Source organism: Aethalodelphis obliquidens, unplaced genomic scaffold, assembly GCF_003676395.1.
Source record: "Aethalodelphis obliquidens isolate GAN/ISIS:26980383/991018 unplaced genomic scaffold, ASM367639v1 scaffold45, whole genome shotgun sequence".
Lineage (NCBI taxonomy): Eukaryota > Metazoa > Chordata > Mammalia > Artiodactyla > Delphinidae > Aethalodelphis > Aethalodelphis obliquidens.
Window position 1 is genome coordinate 6,191,259 of NW_020837989.1, and position 23,248 is coordinate 6,214,506.

Sequence of the window (23,248 nt, forward strand, 5' to 3'; positions counted from 1 at the left end):
GTAGTAACAATACACATATCATTCAGGGGCAGTCTGGGGCCTATTCACATGTTCACATATCCAAATCTTTAGAGAACCCTGGGGGATACAGAGTGGATTGACATTTATTTGATCCTGAATCTTTCCTTTAGAAGACACATTTTCTCCCTCTCTGGTTATACGCTCTAGTCTACGAGTACAAATTGCAGTACCAAGGCTTAACAAAAATGCCCAGCGCTCCATAGAGCTTATAGTTCATTTATGGTGCAGCTTCTAAATGTTTAGATTCATCTGTGGTTCAACCAATTATCATATCAGTGAAATCTCTGCGAGAATGATCAGAACCAGTTTACATCTTCCAGAATCACTCAATGGGGGAAATAGTCACATTAAAGTTCTGCTGAACCATACAAAACAAAAATGTTAATTCCAAACTGTTTTCTTCCCCCCAAAGGTATATTAAACCTTAAGGAAAATAATTGCTGAAGAGCCTTAGCATATAAAACCTTTTTCTAAATAACTTCCTTGCCATTTCTCTAATTTGGGAATCTTCTGTCTTCTATAATTCCACCTTGTTGGGTCCTAATAATGTGTTCATTCCAAACAGATCACTTAAAGAATAGTCACATTTGGTATAATTCCATTATAAAATCATTTAATTCAGCAAGCAAAATGACTTTTATAACTAAATCACAATATTTTTGTGAAATAGAAAAAATGGAATATAATTAATTTTTTTTAAGGACTAAAGGTAAAGTTAACAATTAAGTGACTTGGTAGAGGCCAGATAAATCAGAAAACGGAAACTTCTTGGTTCCTATTTCCATGCTCTGGCCAACAAGATACATTGTCTTTTCCTTTCCTTTTTATCTTCACCTTACTCTAGGTGGCAGAATCTGCAATGGTCCTCCCGGGTCCATTTTTCCTTTCCTCCTTCTAGTAATAGAACATCCTGAATTTTCACCAGAGATATGGCCGCCCAGATGGAGGTGATATTTCCCATCTCCCTGACAGCTAGGTGTAGCCACTAAATAATTTTGGAAATGATATGCAAAACCTCCAGTCATGTTCTTAGAGATAGAGCTGCTTTCCCTGCATGTTCGTCTCCCACACTGCTGGCTGGGAAATGAGGATTGTAGAAATCCTGGACGTCTGTGCTCAAGATCATAGAGCAATGCTACTAGCCTCAGACCACTCACCTCTGAACTTCTACGTGCTATAGAAGGAAACTTCTGTTTTATCTAAGCCATGTATTGGATGATCCCTTTTTCCAGCTCCAGATTTCAGTCAATTAGGAGCCTCACTTTAAGGCTGATTTAAAATGAAGTGAGTTCAGAAGAGAGGAACGGGACAGCAAGGTAACTAGAAACCCTGTCCCAAGAGAGACTATTTGAAAGACATGGGAATACATAACTTGAGGAAGAAAAGAAAAGGAGATACCAGTGGGATTTCTCTTTATATTCTTTAAGGATCATCATGTAAGAAAATTACCACACTTGTTCCCACATATTTATATATAAAGATCAATAAATAAAGTTACTTTGCAGAAGCCCAACAGGAACAAATTTCAGCCTCATTAAAGGATGAGCTTTCTCATAATCACAATAACCAAAAGACAAGCAGAAGTACCCTGGGTACTAATGAGTGCCCTGTCACTGGAAAGGACAAGGAAAACTTGACGTGGGAAGATATAGAATACAAGTTGAGGATCCTGACTGAACTAAGTCCTAATTCTTGCTCTGATAATTATCCATTGTTGTTTCTTAATATTTATGAGCTAAGTCTTCATTTGAAAAAATGGGGTTACTCTTAATATTTACCTAACAGGGTTGTAAGTAACAAAATAGAAAATACATGTGACTGCCCAGTGAAGATGCTAGATAACCCTATTTGGTTGGCATATTAAAGTAGGGTTTAATCATTGGAAAGAGTGAAGAATGGGCATGATAAACAGTCCTGCAATTCTGTGATTCTGAAATGTTTACTTCCCTTTTAGCAACATATAAGCATGTTGCTTAATGAAAAAGCTTGGCTAACAAATAAAGTAAGCAAATCATTTCTCCCTCTGTACCAGATGTTTCATGGATAATTAAATTGAGTGACCCTCACTCACTCCCACCTCCCATTCCACATCCACAGGAAGCTCAGAACACTGAAGGATCCTTGTTGGGTGGGAGCATTGTAACTCCTGGACAACCCAGAAGTTCTGCCAGCGAAGTTTTCCTAGTTAGACTATTATCTGGTCCAAAACTTTGAGAGAGTAAGAGGTACCTGTGAGGCAAGTGGTATCTGTGACACAGAGGAAATAATACTTGCGAGTCAAGATAGGTGAGTTCTGGTCTAATGACTGACACTCTCTGACTTTCAGATCTTGAACGCATTGGCACCTCTTTAGAATTTGTATCCATGTCTAAAAGACAAGCGGGCTGGGAAAGATAAACTAAGGATGCTTCCAGGTTCAGAATCCTATTATTTTAATCCAAAGAAGTAAAACAGCCCTCTCATTAGAAGCCTGGATCACTCCTACAAGTTTGAAAGCTACTGAAGCCCAGGGTATAGGATCTAGACTAATATCCTGAGGAATTCAGAATGTATAACACTGTCATTAGACATAGAGAGTAAAGTTTTGTGTGCAGATAGAAATAATCCCTTTTCACAAAAGCAATGCAGCCATGAGTAAGGGTATCAGGGCCTTTAAATCTCAGAAGGGTTATATTCTAGGGTGGGGAGAAGGCTGTGTTCATAAAGAACCAAGAGATGCCAGATGATCTCTACTGGGTACTACGGAGAGTGGTTAAGACTATGGCATCTAGAGTGACTCAAACCTGAGTTTAAATCCAAGCCATGCTACACACATTTTTGGTTACTGTGAAGAAATCATTTCCAGGCCTCACATTCTATCCTTGAAAAAAAACCCATCACACTGTTTCCATTTTTTTTTATCATTGACAATTAAATAAGTAATAATTATAAAATTCTTAGCACTTTGCCTGGCAATTTACCCACTGGACTCATACCTATTTGAGGGTAGGGACTATGGTTATCTTATTCAACAGTATACTCAGAAGATAGTCTTTATATGGTACATAATAAATGCTTAAGAAAATTTCATATAAATGATGCCACATGCCCAAAGGTCTACTGAGCTGTCCAGCATGAAGAAAACTTCCTGACCCTCTTCTCCAATTACTCGACCTCTTTTTGACCTGTAGATCAACAAGAAAGACAGTGGCACTGTTCTTTTCCTAGCTCTTTTCTTCAACAACTCACTTTATGTAGTTTAACCATATTTATTGCATATGCATGGCCACTGGGCCCCAAACGAGCGCAAACTGACATCGCTGTTCTTGGTCATATTCGAAGTTTCCTGTCGTATGATCATGGAATTTTAAGATTTTGATTTGTTTTGTGGGGATGGGGGAGTGGTTAAGCAGATTCTTCATTTTATTTGGATACTGATAGAGTTTAGCACAGGTCATATCAACCAGATATGTACTAAAAACCTATAAGAAATTTGATAAGTCATTAGAATTAGGACATAGGCTCTCTAGATACTATCAGCTCTGTTCTTAGTACACTCAGTTTGTAGATATATTTTCTACCTCGCCAATCACTGTGAGATTTTTATGCTGGTTTACAGAGCTGGAGTTTTACACAAGCCAATTTACACACATTTCTGCCTTGGGAATCAAGACAGTTATAACCATAATACCAAAAGAATACTTTTTAAATAATCAACATCATTATAATTATTTGGCCAACAAAAAGGGACACTTTCAAAGTAGGAGACTTTTATAGCCAGGATATTTTTAAATATGAATCCCAAAAAGATAATTTCATAGAAGAATGAACAATGTGTTCTACTAAAAAATAGCAATTTGTTGACAAATTCTGCACATAAATAATGGACATTATGCAAACTAACCTGGCTTTGCTGTTTCCAAAATCTTTTTGCAAAACTTTAGAATTTGTTTCATATCATGGAAAATATTGACAAAGTCTATTTATTTTTTCCAAAATAGAATTGAAATCGTTTATATTATTTTTAATTCCTATAAAATTGTACTTGTACTGATAGCTAACATTAAGGCCAATTCCTTTAGTGAAAATACAGAAATACTTTCTTATCATCTTGACCTATGTATGCTGCTCAACGTAACAGCCATTAGCCACTTGTAACCACTGGGCACTTGACATGTGGCTAGCAAAACCAAGGAACGGAATTTTGAGTTTTATTTTTTGTTTGGTTGGTTGGTTGGGATTTTTAGTAGTTGATTTACAATATTATATTAGCTTCAGGTGCACAGCATACTGATTTAGTATTTTTACACGTTCTACTTAATTAAAAGTTATTATGAGATAGTGACTATAATTCCCTGTGCTATGCAATATACCCTCATCGTTTATCTATTTTACACATAGTAGTTTATGTTTAATTTTCAAACTTTTTAATATAATTTTAAAGGTTACTTTCCATTTAGTTCTTACAAAATATTGGCTATATTCCCTGTGCTGTATAATACATTCCTGTAGCCTATCTTATACACAATAGTTTGTACCTCTGACTCCCCCATCCCTGTATTGCCCCTTGCCACCCCCACTGGTAACCACTAGGTCTGTTCTCTATATCTGTGGGTCTGCTTCTATTTTGTTATATTCACTACTTTGTTGTTTTTTTGATTCTACTTCTAAGTGATATCATATAGTATTTGTCTTTCTGTCTGACTTATTTCACTTAGCATAATGCCCTCAAGTCCATCCATGTTGCTGTAAATGGCAAAATCTCATTATTTTTTTATGGCTGAGAGGTATTCCACATCTTTTTTATCCATTCCTCTGTCGATGGACACTTAGACTGCTTCCAGATCTTGGCAACTGTAAATAATGCTGCTATGAACATTGAGGTGCATGTATCTTTTTGAATTGGTGTTTTTGTTTTTTCCAGATATATGCCCAGGAGTGGGATTGCTGGGTCATATGGTAGTTCTATTTTTAGTTTTTTGAGGAACCTCCATACCATTTTCCACAGGGGCTGCGCCAATGTACATTCCCACCAACAGTGCACAATTTCATTTTATTGCTGTCAATTTATTTATAAACTAAAGCAATGTAAAATATTTTCCATTTAACCTAACTTTATGATTTCAGTAATACTACACTCCTCTTTAACTCTTATAAATTTAGCATCTGTATGGAGCTGTACTGAAAGAATAAACGTACCAGATTTCAAAGACTTAGTAAACAAAAATAGAAAATATCTTACTATTAATTTTATGTTGATTATTTGCTGAAATGGTAATGTTTGGATATGTTGGTTTAAATAAAATATAGTATTAAAATTATATTTCCCTATTTCTTTTTACATTTTTTATGTGACTACTAGAAAAATTTTAATTATGAAGGTAGTTAATATTATATTTCTACAGAACGGTACTGATCTTGCAAGTTGAAAATATCTACCTACTCAAATGCCACTTCCTGTAATGGTAGTGATGCTTATATGTTACTAACTCTGTCACATCTAACATTTGTAAACACTGGACAAAATAGGTCTGGAGGGCAACAAAAAGCAGGAAGAGGGGAAAAAAAAAAAAAAAGGAGGGAAGTTGGCCCTTGACAGAAGGAAACTTCCCTGGATAAGATTCACCTTTATTAAACTTCGTACCTGTGGGCATTTTCTAATGAGCAGGGAATTGGATGGAGAAAATATAAGCAGAATTATCATAGTCATAATGAATTAAGAAGTCAGATGATGGAGTTTAGGGCTGCCAGGGCAGCTAGAAAGTGAAGGGGAAAATCTAGGAAAGGAGGAAATCCTTAAATCTGAATAAAAATACCAATCAAATCCTTGGCTTACTTGTGAACAACTGCCTGGGAAATACCAAGATTCACGGTATGAAACATTAGCTGTAACAATGTTTCACTCAGAATATGCAGCATAAAATAATAAATTAGTACACTCACAAAGAAACAAGAAAATTTAATCCTGAGTCAAGAGAAAAAGCAGTCAATTGTTACTGAACCTGAAATATTCAAGATGTTGGAATTAGCAGGCAAGGACTTGAAAATATCTATTAAATCTATGTTTCAGACTATAAAGGATAATGTATCATAATGAATGAAAAGAAAGTAAAACTAGGCAGAAAAATGAAAACTGAATGAAAGAATAAAATAAAAATTTTAAAACTGAAAAGTAAAATATTTGAAATGAAAATCTCCTTGAAAAGTCTCTAGAAACAGACTGGAGATAGCAGAAAGGAGGGATATGTGAAATTGAAGATAGATTGTCTTCTAAATATTATTTTCTGAAGATAGAATATCAATATGTTATCCAATGTGAAGAATGGAGAAAATAAAGATTAAAACTAAATGAATGAAACTTCTGAGACTTATGTGAAAATATCAAGTGATATAAAATATATGTAATGGCATCCATACCAATAACACAACTAAAACATTTGTGAACATTCCTAAAACCCGCTGGCTTTTTTGAAAGTCACATGGCAAACGCCACCTCCACAAAATGACATAGTACAAGAAGGGCAAGGATTCCGTACATGCCCAGGGCAAATGACATTATGACAGGAAACAGAGTGGCTGTGATGGGCTAAGATATTTTAGAAAAAGTCTAGAACTCTAAAGGAGATTGTGCTGAGACTTGAATGCACTGAGACTGCAGATCCAAGATAACGTGGGCTAGTAAGAGATGCAAGCATTGTGAGCTGCGAGGAGACGAGAGAAAGGGGTAAGCAATCTACTTCTAGCTTCATCTTTTGTTTCAGTATGAAGACAATAATATAAATATATATTTTAATATTATAAAGCAATATAATACATATGGTAGAGAGACAAGAGAAAAAACAAGACAGAAAAAAAGAAAGAGGGGGAGTGGAAGTAGTCAAATATTCCTTAAACTTGGTGGGGGGGAAACAAATGTGCAGATCCAAGAAGCTCATCAAATCCCAGTTATGATAATTACAAAGAAAAACAAACTTTGGCATCATATAGTCCAATTTCTGAAAACCAAAAATAAGCAGAACATCATGAAAGCAGAGAGAGGAAAAAACCTACATATAGGGAACATTATAGTCTCCTGTCAATAAAAATGACAACTGATACTGAAAACAAAAGAGGCTAGAAGACTACGGAATGATGATTAAATTGTTAAAAGAAAAACTCTTTTACCCAGAATCCTAGGTCCAGTGAAAATAACCTTAAAATGAGGGCAAAACAAAGGTATTTTCAGGTAAATAGGAAGTGCAAGAACTTATTGGCAGCAGACCAGCACTTTAAGAAATGCTAAAGCATGTTATTCAAACTTAAAGAAAATGATAATAGATTGGGATTCTATAAGCTAACGCAGAGCACAGAGAGTCATAAATATATGGGTCAATACCTAGAGGGCATTATGCTAAGTAAAATAAGTCAGAGAAAGACAAATACTGTATGATATCATTTACACGTGAAATCTAAAAATTACCACAAACTACTGAATATAACAAAAAAGAAACAGACTCACAGAAAACAAACTAGTGGTTACCAGTGGAGAGAAGGAAGAGGGGAGGGGCAACATAGGGGTAGGGGATTAAGAGGTATTAACTATTATGTTTAAAATAAGCTACATGGCTATATTGTACAACACAGGGGATACAGCCAATATTTTATAGTAACTATAAATGGAGTACAACCTTTAAAATTGTGAATTTCTATATTGTACCCTGTAACTTATATAATATTGTACATGAACTCTACCTCAATAAAAGAAAAATAAATAAAGATACTAGGGAACGAGGGGAAAAAATGCATATTATAATCTCTAGGACAATCAACAAAACAAAATATAGTTAAAAAGCCAAAAAATGGACTACTAAAACTATCTGATAAACCTAAAATATGGCATGAAAGAAGATATAGGGAAACCATAAATAAACAAGCCAGCCAATCTGAATAAAAACAAATAGAAAAATGATAGACTTAAAGCTAACAGATTAATAACTACCTTATACAAAAATGGATTGAATACTTCAAGTAAAAGTGAAAGATGACTGGACTGCAAATAAAAAGCCAGAACTATATGCTTTCTAAAAATGATGGCATTTAAATTTAAGGTAAAGATAACCTAAAAGTAAAAGAATGAAAGATGATTTATCATATATATAATAAACATAACAATACTGGAGCGACTTATATTAATAGTAAATAGAATTTAAGGCAAGGATTATTATAAGAGATAATAAAGAAGATTTCATAATGACAAAACTGTTAGTTTTTCAGGAATACAACAATCAGAAATGTATGTGCCTATTAAGAGATCTTTGAAAAACACCAAGCAAACTGAAAGACCTAAAGGGAGAAACAGACAAATCCAAAATACTCGTTAGCATCTTTAACATTCCTCTCTGAATAACTTACAGACGATCCAGAAAAAAAAAAAAAAAAATCAGTAAGAACAAAGGAGATAGGAGCATTATTAACCACATTGACCTAGATAACATTGACAGAGCACTACACTCAGCAAATAGCAATTATAAGAATACACATTCTTTTCAAGTTTACATAGAATGTTCAAAAAAATACAGACTATATGCTGAGCCATTAAAAAAATTCTTGGGAACATATGTATATGTATAACTGATTCACTTTGTTATAAAGCAGAAACTAACACACCATTGTAAAGCAATTATACTCCAATAAAGATGTTAAAAAAAAATTCTCAAAATGTTTTAAAAGATTGTTATATTAGGGTCTGTATTCTTTGCCCACAGTGAAATTAAATCAGAAATCAATAAAAAAATTCTATAAAACCCTATATATTTGGAAATTAAACAGTATACATAGAAAGTAATGCATGGATCAAAGAAGTTACAGGGATATTAAAAAGTATCTCAAACTGAGTGACAGTGAAAACACAACACACAGAAACATGTTGAATGTAGCTAAAACAGTAGTTAGTGAGAAATGTATAGCCTTAAATGCTTATTTTAGAAAGGGAGATATATTTTTAATCAACAATCTGCTTCCATCCTAAGAAGCTAAGCAAATTAAATCCATCATAAGTAGAAGGAAATTCTATAGATAAGAGTGGAAATAAGTGAGATAAAAAAACAAATAGTAGATAAAATTAAAGCCAAAGCCGTTTCTTTGAAAAGATTAATAAAAATGATCAGCTCCTCATAAAAACGATATGAAAAAAATAAGAGAGCAAGAAAGCACAATTATCAACATCAGGAATGAAAGAGGGAACATCACTACAAATCCAACTGCTGTTAGAGAGGATAATAAGAATACAGTGTTAAGTGGAAAAAAACATCCAAGTGCAAAAAAAGAAGCTACAGGCTACCTTTACTTAAGAAAGAAGGCAAAATAAAACTTGTAGAAATCTCCTCATTTGCACAAGAAGAAACATAGAAAGGATAAACTAGAAAGAGATGGGTTACCTATGGTGTATGTTTAGGGTGAAAGGGATGGCAAAATGGGAACGGGACAAAAGGAATGGCAGAGGTTGGAGGAGTGACACTTTCAAGTATAAATTTTGTATAGTCTGAGCTACTAAAACATATTTTTAATATACATAAAAATATAAATAAAATCAACAAGGACGGGGGAGAAGAAAATGAAATAGAAACAGAAGAACATAACTAATGCAAATGAATAACATAATCATAATGAAGAAGAAAAATGAACCATTCCAAGTTAACTTTTGAATACCTTACTTTTGCTCTATACCCTCAAGCTGAAAACAAGAACAGTAAACAGGGGTTAAACTCTAGGCAATAGATGCGTTTTTCAGTTTTAGCAAAACTAAATTGACCAAATTTAGCATTAAAAAATACAAATATTATATATACTCTAGGATTGACGAAATAAGTATATTTTGGATAATGAGACTCAAGTTTCTCAATGTCAAAGAAGAGAATTACAAAGGTGGAAAGGGAGAAGGCTAGAGAGAATCCTATAACATTGGAAGTATCAGTATGAAGTCATAGTTCTAGATATAGATGTGTATATGTCTATGTACATACCTACACATATCTATGTAGTTCTTATCTCAGTCTACTTAGGGCATTACAAGCAATGATACCCAGTAACATGTCATGCCCAGATCATGGTTTCTAAATATGATTCTCAACAGTTCCTTGGAAAAAGACTGACTCCAGGGCTGGGGCAGACCAAGTGACATATGAATACGGAGACTTCCAGTAAGAAAGTGCTCAAAAAATGATTAGTATACATCAAAGGACACAGACACAGTTGAAAGTGAGTCCACGGGGCCAACACTAGGAATATTTTAGCAAAAATAATAAACTATATCAACAGATTTTATCCAATAAATAAGAATCCAAGAGACCATTACATAAATGAGAAAATTAAATGGGAGATATGCAAAAACCCTTCCTACAGGACAATGCCAACTAAAATGTAGAAGGGAATGATGAGATTAAAAAGTCACCATTTGTTAATTACCATAGTAATAATTGTTTCTGGCTAGAACCATTGATTGATGCTAAAACTAATAGGTGAGACAAAAGACCTGTATTCAGAAAACTATAAGACAATGATGAAAGAAATTAAAGATGATACAAACAGATGGAGAGATATACCATGTTCTCGAATTGGAAGAATCAATATTGTGAAAATGACTCTACTACCCAAAGCAATCTACAGATTCAATGCAATCCGTATCAAACTACCAATGGCATTTTTCACAGAAGTAGGATAAAAAATTTCACAATTTGTATGGAAACACAAGAGCCCAAATAGCCAAATCAATCTTGAGAATGAAAAATGGAGATGGAGGAATCAGTCTCCTGACATCAGAGTATACTACAAAGCTTCAGTAATCAAGACAGTATGGTACTGGCACAAAAACATAAACATAGATCAATGGAATAGGATAGAAAGCCCAGAGATAAACCCACACACATATGGTCACCTTATCTTTGATAAAGGAGGCAAGAATACACAATGGAAGGAAAGTCAGCCTCTTCAATAAGTGGTGCTGGGAAAACTGGACAGCTACATGTAAAAGAATGAAATTAGAATACTCCCTAACACCATACACAAAAATAAACTCAAAATGGATTAAAGACCTAAATGTAAGGCCAGACACTATAAAACTCTTAGAGGAAAGCATAGGAAGAATACTCTATGACATAAATCACAGCAAGATCCTTTTTGACCCACCTCCTAGAGAAAGGGAAATAAAACCAAAAATAAACAAATGGGACCTAATGAAATTTAAAAGCTTTTGCACAGCAAAGGAAACCATAAACAGGAAGAAAAGACAACCCTCAGAATGGGAGAAAATATTTGCTAACAAAGCAACTGACAAAGGATTAATCTCCAGAATTTACAAGCAGCTCATGCAGCTCAATATTAAAAAAACAAACAATGCAATCCAAAAGTGGGCAGAAGACCTAAACAGACATTTCTCCAAGGACGATATACAGATAGCCAACAAACACATAAAAGGATGCTCAACATCACTAATCATTAGAGAAATGTGAATCAAAACTACAATGAGGTATCACCTTACACCGGTCAGAATGGCCATCATCAAAAAACCTACAAACAATAAGTGCTGGAGAGGGTGTGGAGAAAAGGGAACCCTCTTGCACTGTTGGTGGGAATGTAAATTGATACAGCCACTATGGAGAACAGTATGGAGGTTCCTTACAAAACTAAAAATAGAACTACCATATGACCCAGCAACCCACTGCTGAGCATATACCTGAGAAAACCATAATTCAAAAACAGTCATGTACCACAATATTCATTGCAGCACTATTTACAATAGCCTGGACATGGAAGCAACCTAAGTGTCCATGGACAGATAATGAAGATGTGGCACATATATACAATGGAACATTACTCAGCCATAAAAAGAAACAAAATTGAGTTATTTGTAGTGAGGTGGATGGAACTAGAGTCAGTCATACAGAGTGAAGTCAGAAAGAGAAAAACAAATACCGTATGCTAACACATATATATGGAATTTTAAAAAAAAATGGTTCTGAAGAACCTAGGGACAGAACAGGAATAAAGACGCAGACGTAGAGAATGGCCTTGAGGACATGGGGGGGGGAAGGGTAAGCTGGGACGAAGTGAGAGAGTGGCATGGACATATATACACTACCAAATGTAAAATAGCTAGCTAGTGGGAAGCAGCTGCACAGCACAGGGAGATCAGCTCGGTGCTTTGTGTCCACCTAGAGGTGTGGGATAGGGAGGATGAGAGGGAGATGTAAGAAGGAGGGGATATGGTGATATATGTATTCGTATAGCTGATTCACTTTGTGATACAGCAGAAACCAACACACCACTGTAAAGCAATTATACTCCAATAAAGATGTTAAAAAAAAAAAGAACATATGAAAAAGCAACTATGGTGAGAGGACATTTAGACTATAAATGTCCACAGTTTGTGAGGACTATTCGAGTGTTTGGTTTGGATAAGGCCACTCCTGCCTGATCTAAATAGTTCTCCAAAGACCTTGGGGCATTAGCTCCTACCATGGTAAAGGCATTGGCAAAAGCCGGTGTAGCAGCCCCACGAAGACAATCATCTTTCCCACTAACACCACCACGTCATTCCCTAGCAACTGGGAAGTTTTCACTTTTGTTTGCCTGGCGGATGGTTAAGCCATCTCTCCCAAGAACCGACTCGATAAAGTACACCTCGAGCTAAATTTGGACTTTTATCCCCTCGTGTCCCCTTGCGAGGAACAATAGTTTAATTAAACTATCATTTATTTGGAGTACGTTATTGCTTTATTGGCTTGTTAAGACACTATTCTGTATACTACTAGCTTGTGAAATTATTGTAAGTCCCACAGTAAACCTGTGTTAAATAAAATATCGGCACACTGTCTCTGTCTCTGAGAATAATTTGCCACCTTCAAATCAGACAGACAACAAATACATGAAAAAGAAAAAAAATGTAATTTTGGGATAAAGGAACCACAATGTTTTTAGTGGAAATGAAACATTTGAGCCATTTTTATAAAAGCGTTTCTCTTTTGGTGGGATAATCAACCGGAATGGCATTTATGAAAAGGCAATTTGGCAATCTTACACAAAACGGCATTGAGAGTCTCTTTAACTCAGCAGTTTCACTTCTAAGAACCCATTCTATAGAAACACTAAATGGTTTGCATATGTAAGTTCCATCAGTGTGCCTGCTTCTGCACCGCCTAAGGATAATCAGATTAGGCACGAAAGGCTTGATCCAGCAGCTCCATGGGATCAACCAAGCCCCTCAATACTCTAATTACATAAAATAAAACAAAAATAAATGTCAACTTCCTATTAATTTTAATGGCATCATTCCTGTTGCTTTTAGTGGCATCATCATCGTTTTGAATCATCTTCTCAGGAACAAATAGGCCTGTATGTTTCTTGAGAGCCTGGGTTATCAGGACCATTTTCTTCTGCTACTATCAAAGTGTGTGTGTACTTTCTAATACAACGGTACAAAGAATTAGCGTTAGGGACTTTTCTGTAGTTCAATCTACTAAGAAATATAGGCTGCAGTGATGAGAATATAGCAAACACTGTGAGAACATACAATATCTTTGAGGAGATTCGCGAAAGAATATAATAGAGTCTCTTGTGAACCTAGTAAATGACAGAGCTCTTAAACACTATAGTATATTGCCTCACTCACCTGGATGTTATTTTAAAAGCAGTATACACACACAGAGGCTATTTTACAGGGTCTATAACTATGTTACAGCCCTCTCCTACATCCCCCTCCTGACAGTTTTTCCTAATTCCTCATCTTTCACATAGAAAACCCACATTTTTCCCTCCAAAAATTTGATTTCTTTTTCCTCTCAGCTGAAGACGCCTGTTTTCCCTTGATGCAAAAGGGAAATATTTGTAATGCTCCATAAAAATGGATGACAGCTAAAACTCAGATTCAAGACCAAAAAAAAAAAAAAAATTGCCAGCTGTGGAAGCATATCAGAGTCTCCTTATTGGTAAAACGGGCATAACTGAGGTATCTGCCTCAAACGAAAGTGAGGATTAAATGAAGTCATGCACACACGATAGGCCCTCAGGAAGAAATGGCTCTTACTGTCATTTTAAGTAGTGTTACCTTAATAGCTTCACTTGGAGAAAATGCCCTTGCCTCTTTCTTGACTATCTTTTGGTTTACCCAACCCGTAGAATTCCTGAAGGGAATAGAGCTGTAAACAATCTGTATTTGTTTCTACTTCTTCCCCCCATTCCCATAATTTCTAAACAAATAAACTGTTTAAACATATTTCAGGAGAAGCTGTGGAGGGGGAATGCCCTCCTAGGTAGGGTCAACACCATCTGTGGAGAATGCAGAGAAGGAGTTTAGGCCCATGCCAATGCCATGTTCATTGCAGACGTCTAAAGTAGGCTTCTTGTCTGTAGATGGGAAGGTCACCTGCTTGTCTCTTCAACTTCCTGACACTCACAAACCAGGCACAAGCCAGGTAGCCACCAGACCCTAATATAATCCCTCCAAATCCTTACACCTTACCTCCCTGACTACCTGAGGAGTTGCTCCTTCTTTGCACAAACTGCTCACAAAAACTTAAATGAGGCAGAGTCATATTCCAAGTTTCATCAGCACAACATTCATAGTTTTAAGTATGTCCCAAATATTCAGAAATATTTTATAGGATAAATATATCATCTTTCAAGAATGATTTTCTTTGATAGAGTCCAACGGTCCAATGTAAATACTGTGTATTTTTTAATATTCATAGAATATAGTATACTAAGTTAAATACTTAGTGTCCTGTCAAATTCATTAATTTTTTTTAAGGTTATTACTACAACTGAGGTAGTCCTCTGCTTATCTCAATTTTTTCTTCCTTCTTCTAACTCTGAATTAAATCCCCATCTCTTCAAAGATTTTGGCTTGTAGAGTTATGAACCAATAACCATTTAAACAACCAGTTTAGCAGGCTCTCACACACTCCTGCGTTCATAAATAGGAAACTGAATCTAAGGGAAGGGTCCTGAGTTTGGGGTGGGGAGTGGAAAGTGGCCCCTGGAGTCAGAGATAAAAACCCTGCTTCTATCTGTTGACAAATTTCTCAACTTCTATGAGCAACATTTTACGGTCTGTACAACATGGGTAATATTTGCATCAATGTTATCAGGCTGTTTTGAGGACTAAATGAGAAAGCAAATGTCAATCACTGAGCACCATACCTAGCTTACAATAAGGACTCAATTTATTGTCATCTTCAGCAACTGTGTAGGGTCATGGAAATAGCCGGAAAAAAATATTCAAGAGATACTTGTTCTCACTTAGGTTTATCACTGACAACCTCTTTAGGGTTAGCTACTTTCCTCCCCTAGACTTCAATTTCCTCAGTCATACATGTGAATGGATAGACCAATTTTTTTGGAATTTTTAAAAATTGAAGTAGAGTTGCTGTACGAGAGACCAATTTTTTTGAGTTATTTCAGCTTTAGAATTCTCAGTTCAATTGAATCTTTTCTTACTGATTCAGTGTCAACAGGGTGAACATCAGTGATGATCCTTTTATTCTTTTTACACATTTATTGTAACAAACACTATTAAAGACTAGGAAAATCACACTGAAAAGAATATCATGTACTTGCCAGTAATATAGTGATGACAAATGTAAATAACCAGGGAGTTATGATGCAATGTGATTCATACTCTAATAAAGGAACTCCAAGGTGCTGGTCAGGGGAGAGGGTGGAAAGAGTTCAGGGTGGTCTCCTAGCAGAAGTAACATCCAAACTGAGAACTGAGGACTGATATGTAGGAGTTACTCTCAAAACCTGGGGATAGGGACTGCCCTGGTAGCTCAGGGGTTAAGAATCCACCTGCCGATGTAGGGGACATGAGTTCGCTCCCTGGTCTGGGAAGATCCCACATGCCACGGAGCAACTAAGCCCGTGTGTCAACAAGTATTGAGCCTGCACTCTACAGCCTGCAAGCCACAACTACTGAAGGCTGTGTGTGCTAGGGCCCACGTGACGCAACTACTGAGGCTGTGTGCTGCAACTACTGAAACCTGTGCGCCTAGAGCCCACGCTCTGCAACGAGAAGCCACCGCAATGAGAAGCCCACGCACCACAACAAAGAGTAGCCCCTGCTCACCACAACTAGGGAAAGCCTGTGCGCAGCAATGAAGACCCAACACAGCCACACAAAAAAAAAAAAAAAAAAAACCCGGGGATAACCACAGTGTGCATCACTGCTTGTCTCTTCTTTAGTTGACCCAAGGTTATTTTCCTTGTGTCTGCTTCACCCCCATCTTTCCTTGATTTTCTCTTGCCAGCCGTATTTTGTGAGTGTGAGTGTCTGACTGTAGTCCCAATTTGTTGCATTTAATTTGCTGTGGGTAATGAAATCAAATGACTAATTTCCCTGAAATTGTGTATTTTTAAAAAATAAGTGTTAAAAAGAATGCATTTTGGGGACTATTCAACAACTTTTGTTTTACTTTTAAAAATAGTTTGCACTGTTAGTATACTGTATCACTGACCTCCAGATAAGTGTTTATTCTTTTTCTTTTAAGACTAGGTGGAGAGACAGAGAAAAGCAAATACACAATTATTACAAGGATCTTTTTTTTTAGGTAAAAATTAGAAATTAAAGAGCCACACTTAATTTTCTTGAAAAAATAAATATTCCTGACCCAGATTCCCTAATATTCTATAACAATGCCTAGTGGAAGTATTAGGAACTTAACGTCTAAACTAATACAATAAGAAAAAAAGCCTCATAAAAATTCTATCACAAAAGGTAGAATTTTGCTTTTAAAGAGGATAGATGAGAAACATCTACAAGGCCTTTCACAGTAGTAATTTTCACCAAGAATCGGGCACATCAGAATAGAAACACAGCCAGAGAATTAACAGTAACAAGACAAAGCCAGTCTTGACTGCAAAGTGCACATCATACGTTTGGGTTTGAAAAAATAGTTACTTTGGGGGATGTTTTTATTGTTTTTAGCTTTAATTTGATTCATCTTAATTAACAGACTACCTAAATTTCAGATTATTTTCTGCTAGATGAATTACTGGGTTATAATTTTTGAAATAACTATCCAGCATTTTTCTTCAGTTACCTAGGAGAAAATGAGAATGTGCTGTATTTAACTACTACATATTTTGCTTTTAAAAAAAAACCCACAAAATTTGTAAAGTAAAAGACATTGTAGCTATGTATTTCATGTCTACAATATTTAGAACATAGAGGCCATTTTAAAAAGGAATGTAAAATAAATCAGTACAAATTAATTATCTTGAAGTTTTATATAACTCTAGCTTTATAATGTAATTTTTAAGGGAACAGATTTCAAGATCCACTAATTATTTTGTCACTGGGATGAAAAGTCCTTCAGGAATTCTTCTCAAATTGGACTTGGGACAGCTGTAGGTAAATAGCACACGCTCAATGAACATCTTGCTTTTTCTACAGCATTAAAGCAGCTTTGGCATCAAAACCTTGGATTTGAGGTTGAAACTTATCAAAGCGTTTCTGAAACCCCCAGGTCAACTCACCAGAAGCCAGTGCAAAAACACCATGGACAAAGACATAGAAACTTCAATTGCCCAAGATTCTATCAGACAAAATACCACTGAAACAAGAACATAGTAAGAAAGTATAAAATACACAGGGAAACTCTCCATCATTGGTGAGAGTTAGACATGATAGGATGGTTAAAACCCCCAAGAACTTCAGATAACAGGAAATCTGAAGAGAATATAAAATAACTCTAAGGCAATTGAAAACACCAGCCATTATGAAATAGAAAAGAACAAGAAATTGAGAGAAATAGAATACTAAAGAGTAACTAATGGAATACCTAAAGACAAATAATAAAATTACTGAAATTTAAAATTTAAGCAGTTTTGTAACCACCAGGTCAGCAAAAATTAGAAAAGCTGCCAATTATAAGTGTTGGTAAGGATGTGGAAGAATGGAGAATGGAAACTCATATACTCCAGGTTAGAAATACAAATAGGTACAACCACATGGAAACAAATTGCTATTACCTAGTAAATGGAAGATGTTCATATTCATTTATCCCAAGCAATTCTGCAATTCTGCCCCTAATCAAATACCTTAGAGAAACCCTTGCCTTTCTACAATAAGATCTGTACAATAATTTCTATAGAAGTATAACCAACAGGAGAATTGAAAAACTGTGGTGTATTTACACAACACAATACTATACAGTAAAGAAAAAGGAATAAACAGATATCAGTATGAATGGATATCAGGAAAAAACACTTTAGAGGAAAAAATCAAGTTGCCAAACAAGGTATGGCTCCATTTTATAAAAAGTCAAAAATGTATAAAACTAGTTACTCTATTTTTTAGTCATAATTATGCAGTGACATTTTTAAAAGTAAAATAATATTAAGTTCATGAAGAGATCAAACTTTGCCTGATTCCAAAATAAAAAATATACAAAAAATTATATTTCAAGGGAAAAATAAGCTTATTAAGGTATACTTAAAATAAGTCTCGGGCTCCCCTGGTGGCGCAGTGGTTGAGAGTCCGCCTGCCGATGCAGGGGACATGGGTTCGTGCCCCGGTCCGGGAAGATCCCACATGCCGCGGAGCGGCTTGGCCCGTGCGCCATGGACGCTGAGCCTGCGCATCTGGAGCCTGTGCTCCGCAACGGGAGAGGCCACAACAGTGGGAGGCCCGCACACAGTAAAAAAAAAAAAAAAAAAAAAAAAAAGTCTCATTTCCATTTTTTCTCTACCTGTACCCATTGTCTCCTGTAGCTGATCTTTTTGGGGGCGAAGGGGGTAGTTGCTAGTTTATGCTTCTGGTATCTTATACACAAAAGGCAGCATACTATATCTAACATTTTATTTATCTGCTGTATCAATTAGGGCTCTCCAGAGAAACAGAACCAATAGGATACATAAAGTGGGGAGGCTGGAAATTCAGGAAAGAGTTGATGTTACAGGCTTGAGTCTGAAACCTGCAGGGCAGGCCAGCAGGTTGGAAACTCAAGCAGGAATTCTATGTTGCAGTCTGGAGGCAGAATTCCTTCTCTGAAACCTGTGTTTTGCTCCAATGGCCTTCAACTGACTGGATGAGGCTCACCTGCATTGTGGAAGATAATCTGCTTTACTAAAGGCCAACTGACTATAAATGTTAATCATGTCTACAAAATGCCTTCACAGCAACATCTAGACTAGTGTTTGACCAAACAAGTGGGTACCACAGCCTAGCCAAGATACCATATAAAATGAACTGTCTCATCTACCTACCTTCCTATCATTCTTACTTTTCCATTTGACAATATAGCCTGGAAGTGTCTCCATATCTGTGGTCATGTATGTCAGGTATTTTCCTTCATTTTTCAGATGGCAGCTTAACACTCCATTGTATAGATATATCATTTATTCAACCAGATGGATCTGTTCTTTTGTTTCATTATTATGGTACAATAAAAAAAAATCTTGCACGTATGTTGTTTCATATTTGGTCCAGCATATTTTAGGAATAGATTCCTAAAATTCATTTCTCAATTTGCCATTGAGGAAACACATAATTTTCTTTGTTGTCATCAAATTTCCCCTCCATAGGGGTCAGATCTATTAGCAATCTGCCCAGCGAAGGATGAGGATGGAGTGGGAAAGGGGAATAGGTGAAGGTACCCAGGATTTAACTTGGCAGGTAAGGCCTACCCTGTTGATTTGGTGGAAAAGCAAAGATTTTTAAGTGGCAGCCTTTGATTACCTTCTCACTATCTTGCTCTTCTAGTGCATAAACTGTGCTCTAACATCTGGTTATCACTGTATGCTCAAGTTATGTGTCAACAATTACAATGTCTTAAAGATTGAGAAGCAACACCATCAGATGTGTTTGAAGGAAGAGTCTATTCTTTTGTTAGCATTTTAGTGACTCTTTCATCATTCCTTAGGAGCTGTCATAAATGGTCAGCAGGTTCACACTCAGTACGCAGTGATAGTCACCCTCCCCCAAAGGGTCATCAAGTTTGGACAGTGAGTTCCCTACACAACCATGGTGAGCTGAACTTTATGGATGTTCTTTGGTGATGACCCAAAGACACATAGGATATCCAGATCCTTGAGTAAAATCAGGGAGAGGGAAGGTGACTCAAAACTTAGCGGTTGGAAAGGTGGGTCTCAGAGTTGAATTCAATTTGATACAGAGAAATGAACTGATGTGGTATTTCTTATACTGACGTATGTGAAACAAAACTCGTACTCATTACACATAAATGAATTTCAACTATGTATTAGGGAATAATTCATCTAATAATAAAACTGTAAGTTCCCGATTTTCTCCAAACCTTATTTTTAAAAGAATTTTATTTGAACTATTAAATATATGTTTGATTTCAGCAGAAAAGATTAAAGCAGAAGAGGACAATTTGTCTCATATATGTCATGACAATTACATTTCCGACCTGGCCAAGCAGTTGTTCCACTTAGAGACGTGGAAGGACTTAATGATCTTTCAAAGGCCCCTGGAATACAAATAATGACATCTTTGCAAATATATTTCAGTGCAAGGTTTTTGTACCAAATTCTGAAGGTAGACGGAATTGATACCATCTTTTCAGTAGACATTATTCCACCAACGCTTTCGATTTAAGAGGTCCACTGGAGACTGTGATAGTTACACCCGTTTAAGGTATGTTGGCAAGAGAGAGAAATCCAATAACCCAACTGCCATGAGAAATTAATCTATATGTTAATACTTCCACATCCCAGACTCCTCTGGGTCTGGGTTTGAAAGAATGGTAGTGAGGCAGAATGTTACCAGGGGAATTGCTAGACTGACAGCACCTGAGGAAACACTGTACAATCTCTTTCACGACAGGGTGGAATCCAATCAGAACCTGGTCACACACATAATGTCTTTCAAGTAAATCAATGCATGACCTTTCCCAATGTCTATACCCCGATTCCAACAGAAGGTAAGGAGGGTTTTATCCTAGGTGCTGCTAGAAAAAGAACATTCCTTAGCTGTGTGTCTCTAAATGAGAGAGTCTGTTCATCCACAAGCACTGATTAGGAGCCAGTGACCTACTGAACCCTACAACAGACACTAGAAGGTTATCATCAATGGAGGTTTTTTGTTTTTGTTTTTGTTTTTTTGCGGTACACGGGCCTCTCACTGCTGTGGCCTCTCCTGTTGCAGAGCATAGGCTCTGGACGCGCAGGCTCAGCGGCCATGGCTCATGGGCCCAGACGCTCCGTGGCATGTGGGATCTTCTCGGACCGGGGCACGAACCCATGTCCCCTGCATCAGCAGGCAGACTCTCAACCACTGCGCCACCAGGGAAGCCCTCAATGGAGTTTTGAGGCACCTTCCTTCTCCCTAATTTTACTCAAGGATCAGAGTATCCTATGTGTCTCTGGGTCATGGCCAAAGAACATCTATGAAGTTATACTCAATGGAAATTTTTTAGGACACGTTACCATTTACAAATCAGTCTCTCTCTCTCTCTCTCTCTCTCTCTCTCTCACACACACACACACACACACACACACACACACACACACACACACACCACAAAATTCTATTCTTGTACTTCAAGAAACTTATAGTTTAGATTGTGGATGGGTGAGAACAGATGATGAATACCCCTAAAACAATTAAGGGAAAATATATAACTCTAATTTTACATTTTTAACAACATAATTTAAATGCTTACTGCTCCAGGAATTTTGTTGATTGCTTTACATGTTAAAATAATTTTAAAATATATGTAAAACAGGTGTCCTGTGCAGGGCTAGGAGGCACTGAGGATGCAATGATTAGCTTAAAAAATAACAGGGGGGGACCTTCAAGATGGTGGAGAAGATGTGGGGATCACCTTCCTCCCCACAAATGTATCAGAAATTCACCTACATGTGGAACAACTCCTACAGAACAAATACTGAATGCTTGCAGAAGACCTCAGACTTCCTAAAAGGCAAGAAAATCCCCATGTACCTGGGTAGGGCAAAAGAAAAAAGAGAAAACAGAGACAAAAGAATACGGATGGGACCTGCACCTCTGGGAAGGAGCTGTGAAGGAGGAAAATTTCCACACACTAGGAAGCCCCTTCACTGGCAGAGGCAGGGGTGGACGGGGGGAAGCTTTGGAGCCACGGGGGAGAGCACAGCAACAGGGGTGCAGAGGGCAAAGCAGAGAGATTCCCGCACAGAGGATCGGTGCCGACCAGCACTCACCAGCCTGAGACGCTTGTTTGTTCACCTGACGGGGCAGGTGGGGGCTGGGAGCTGAGGCCTGGGCTCTGGAGGTCAGATCCCAGGGAGGGGACTGGGGTTGGCTGCATGAAGGACAGCCTGAAAGGGGCTAGTGTACCACGACTAGCGGGAAGGGAGTCAGGGAAAAAGTCTGGAACTGCCTAAGAGGCAAGAGACCATTGTCTCAGGGTGTGTGAGGAGAGAAGATTCCTTCTCTGTGTACCCACAGAAGGTAGAGCACCACCTAAGCGCACTCCAGAGACAGGCACGAGCTCTGGTTAACAGCCCGGGCTGCAGAGATGGGCATGAAACGCTAACGCTGCTGTTGCTGCCACCAAGAATCCTGTATGCAAGTACAGGTCACTACCCACAACCTCCCCGGGAGCCTGTGCAGCACACCACTGCCAGGGTCCTGAGATCCAGGAACAACTTCCCTGGGAGAGCACAGGGTGCACCTCAGGCTGCTGCAATGTCACGCCGGCCTCTGCCACGGCAGGCATGCCCCACATTCCAGTTATGACTTTGTACCATCTTTCTCCCTGGCCTGAGTGAGCAAGAGAGCCCTAATCAGCCAATGCTTTAAAACCCTCTTGTCTGGGTGGGGAACAGATGCCTAAGGGTGACCTACACACAGAGGCGGGGCCAAAACCAAAGCTGAACCCGAGAAGCTGTGCGAGAAAAGAAGGAAACGGAAATTTCACCATGTAGCCTCAGGATCAGTGGATTAAATCCCCACAATCAACTTGATGAACACTGCATCTGTGGAATACCTGAATAGACAACAAATCATCCCAGAATTGAGGAGTGGACTTAGGGAGCAACTGTAGAGTTGGGGATTGCTTTCTGCAACTGATTTGTTTCTAATTTTTATGTTTATCTTAGTTCAGTTTTTAGTGTTCTTATCATTGGTGGACTTGTTTATTGGTTTGGTTGCTCTCTTTTTGTTTTATTTTTTATTTTTCCTGCTTTTTCTTCCTTTTCTTCTGAGCTGTGTGGCTGACAGGGTCTTGGTGCTCTTATGGGGTGTCAGGCTTGAGTCTCTGAGGTGGGA

General features: G+C 37.3%; 1 pseudogene; it reads left to right on the forward strand.

Annotated features, from left to right (window-relative positions):
* The first annotated feature begins 6,400 nt into the window (after positions 1-6,400).
* Positions 6,401-6,728, forward strand: LOC113606762 (60S ribosomal protein L36a-like; annotated as a pseudogene).
* Positions 6,729-23,248: the final 16,520 nt, after the last annotated feature.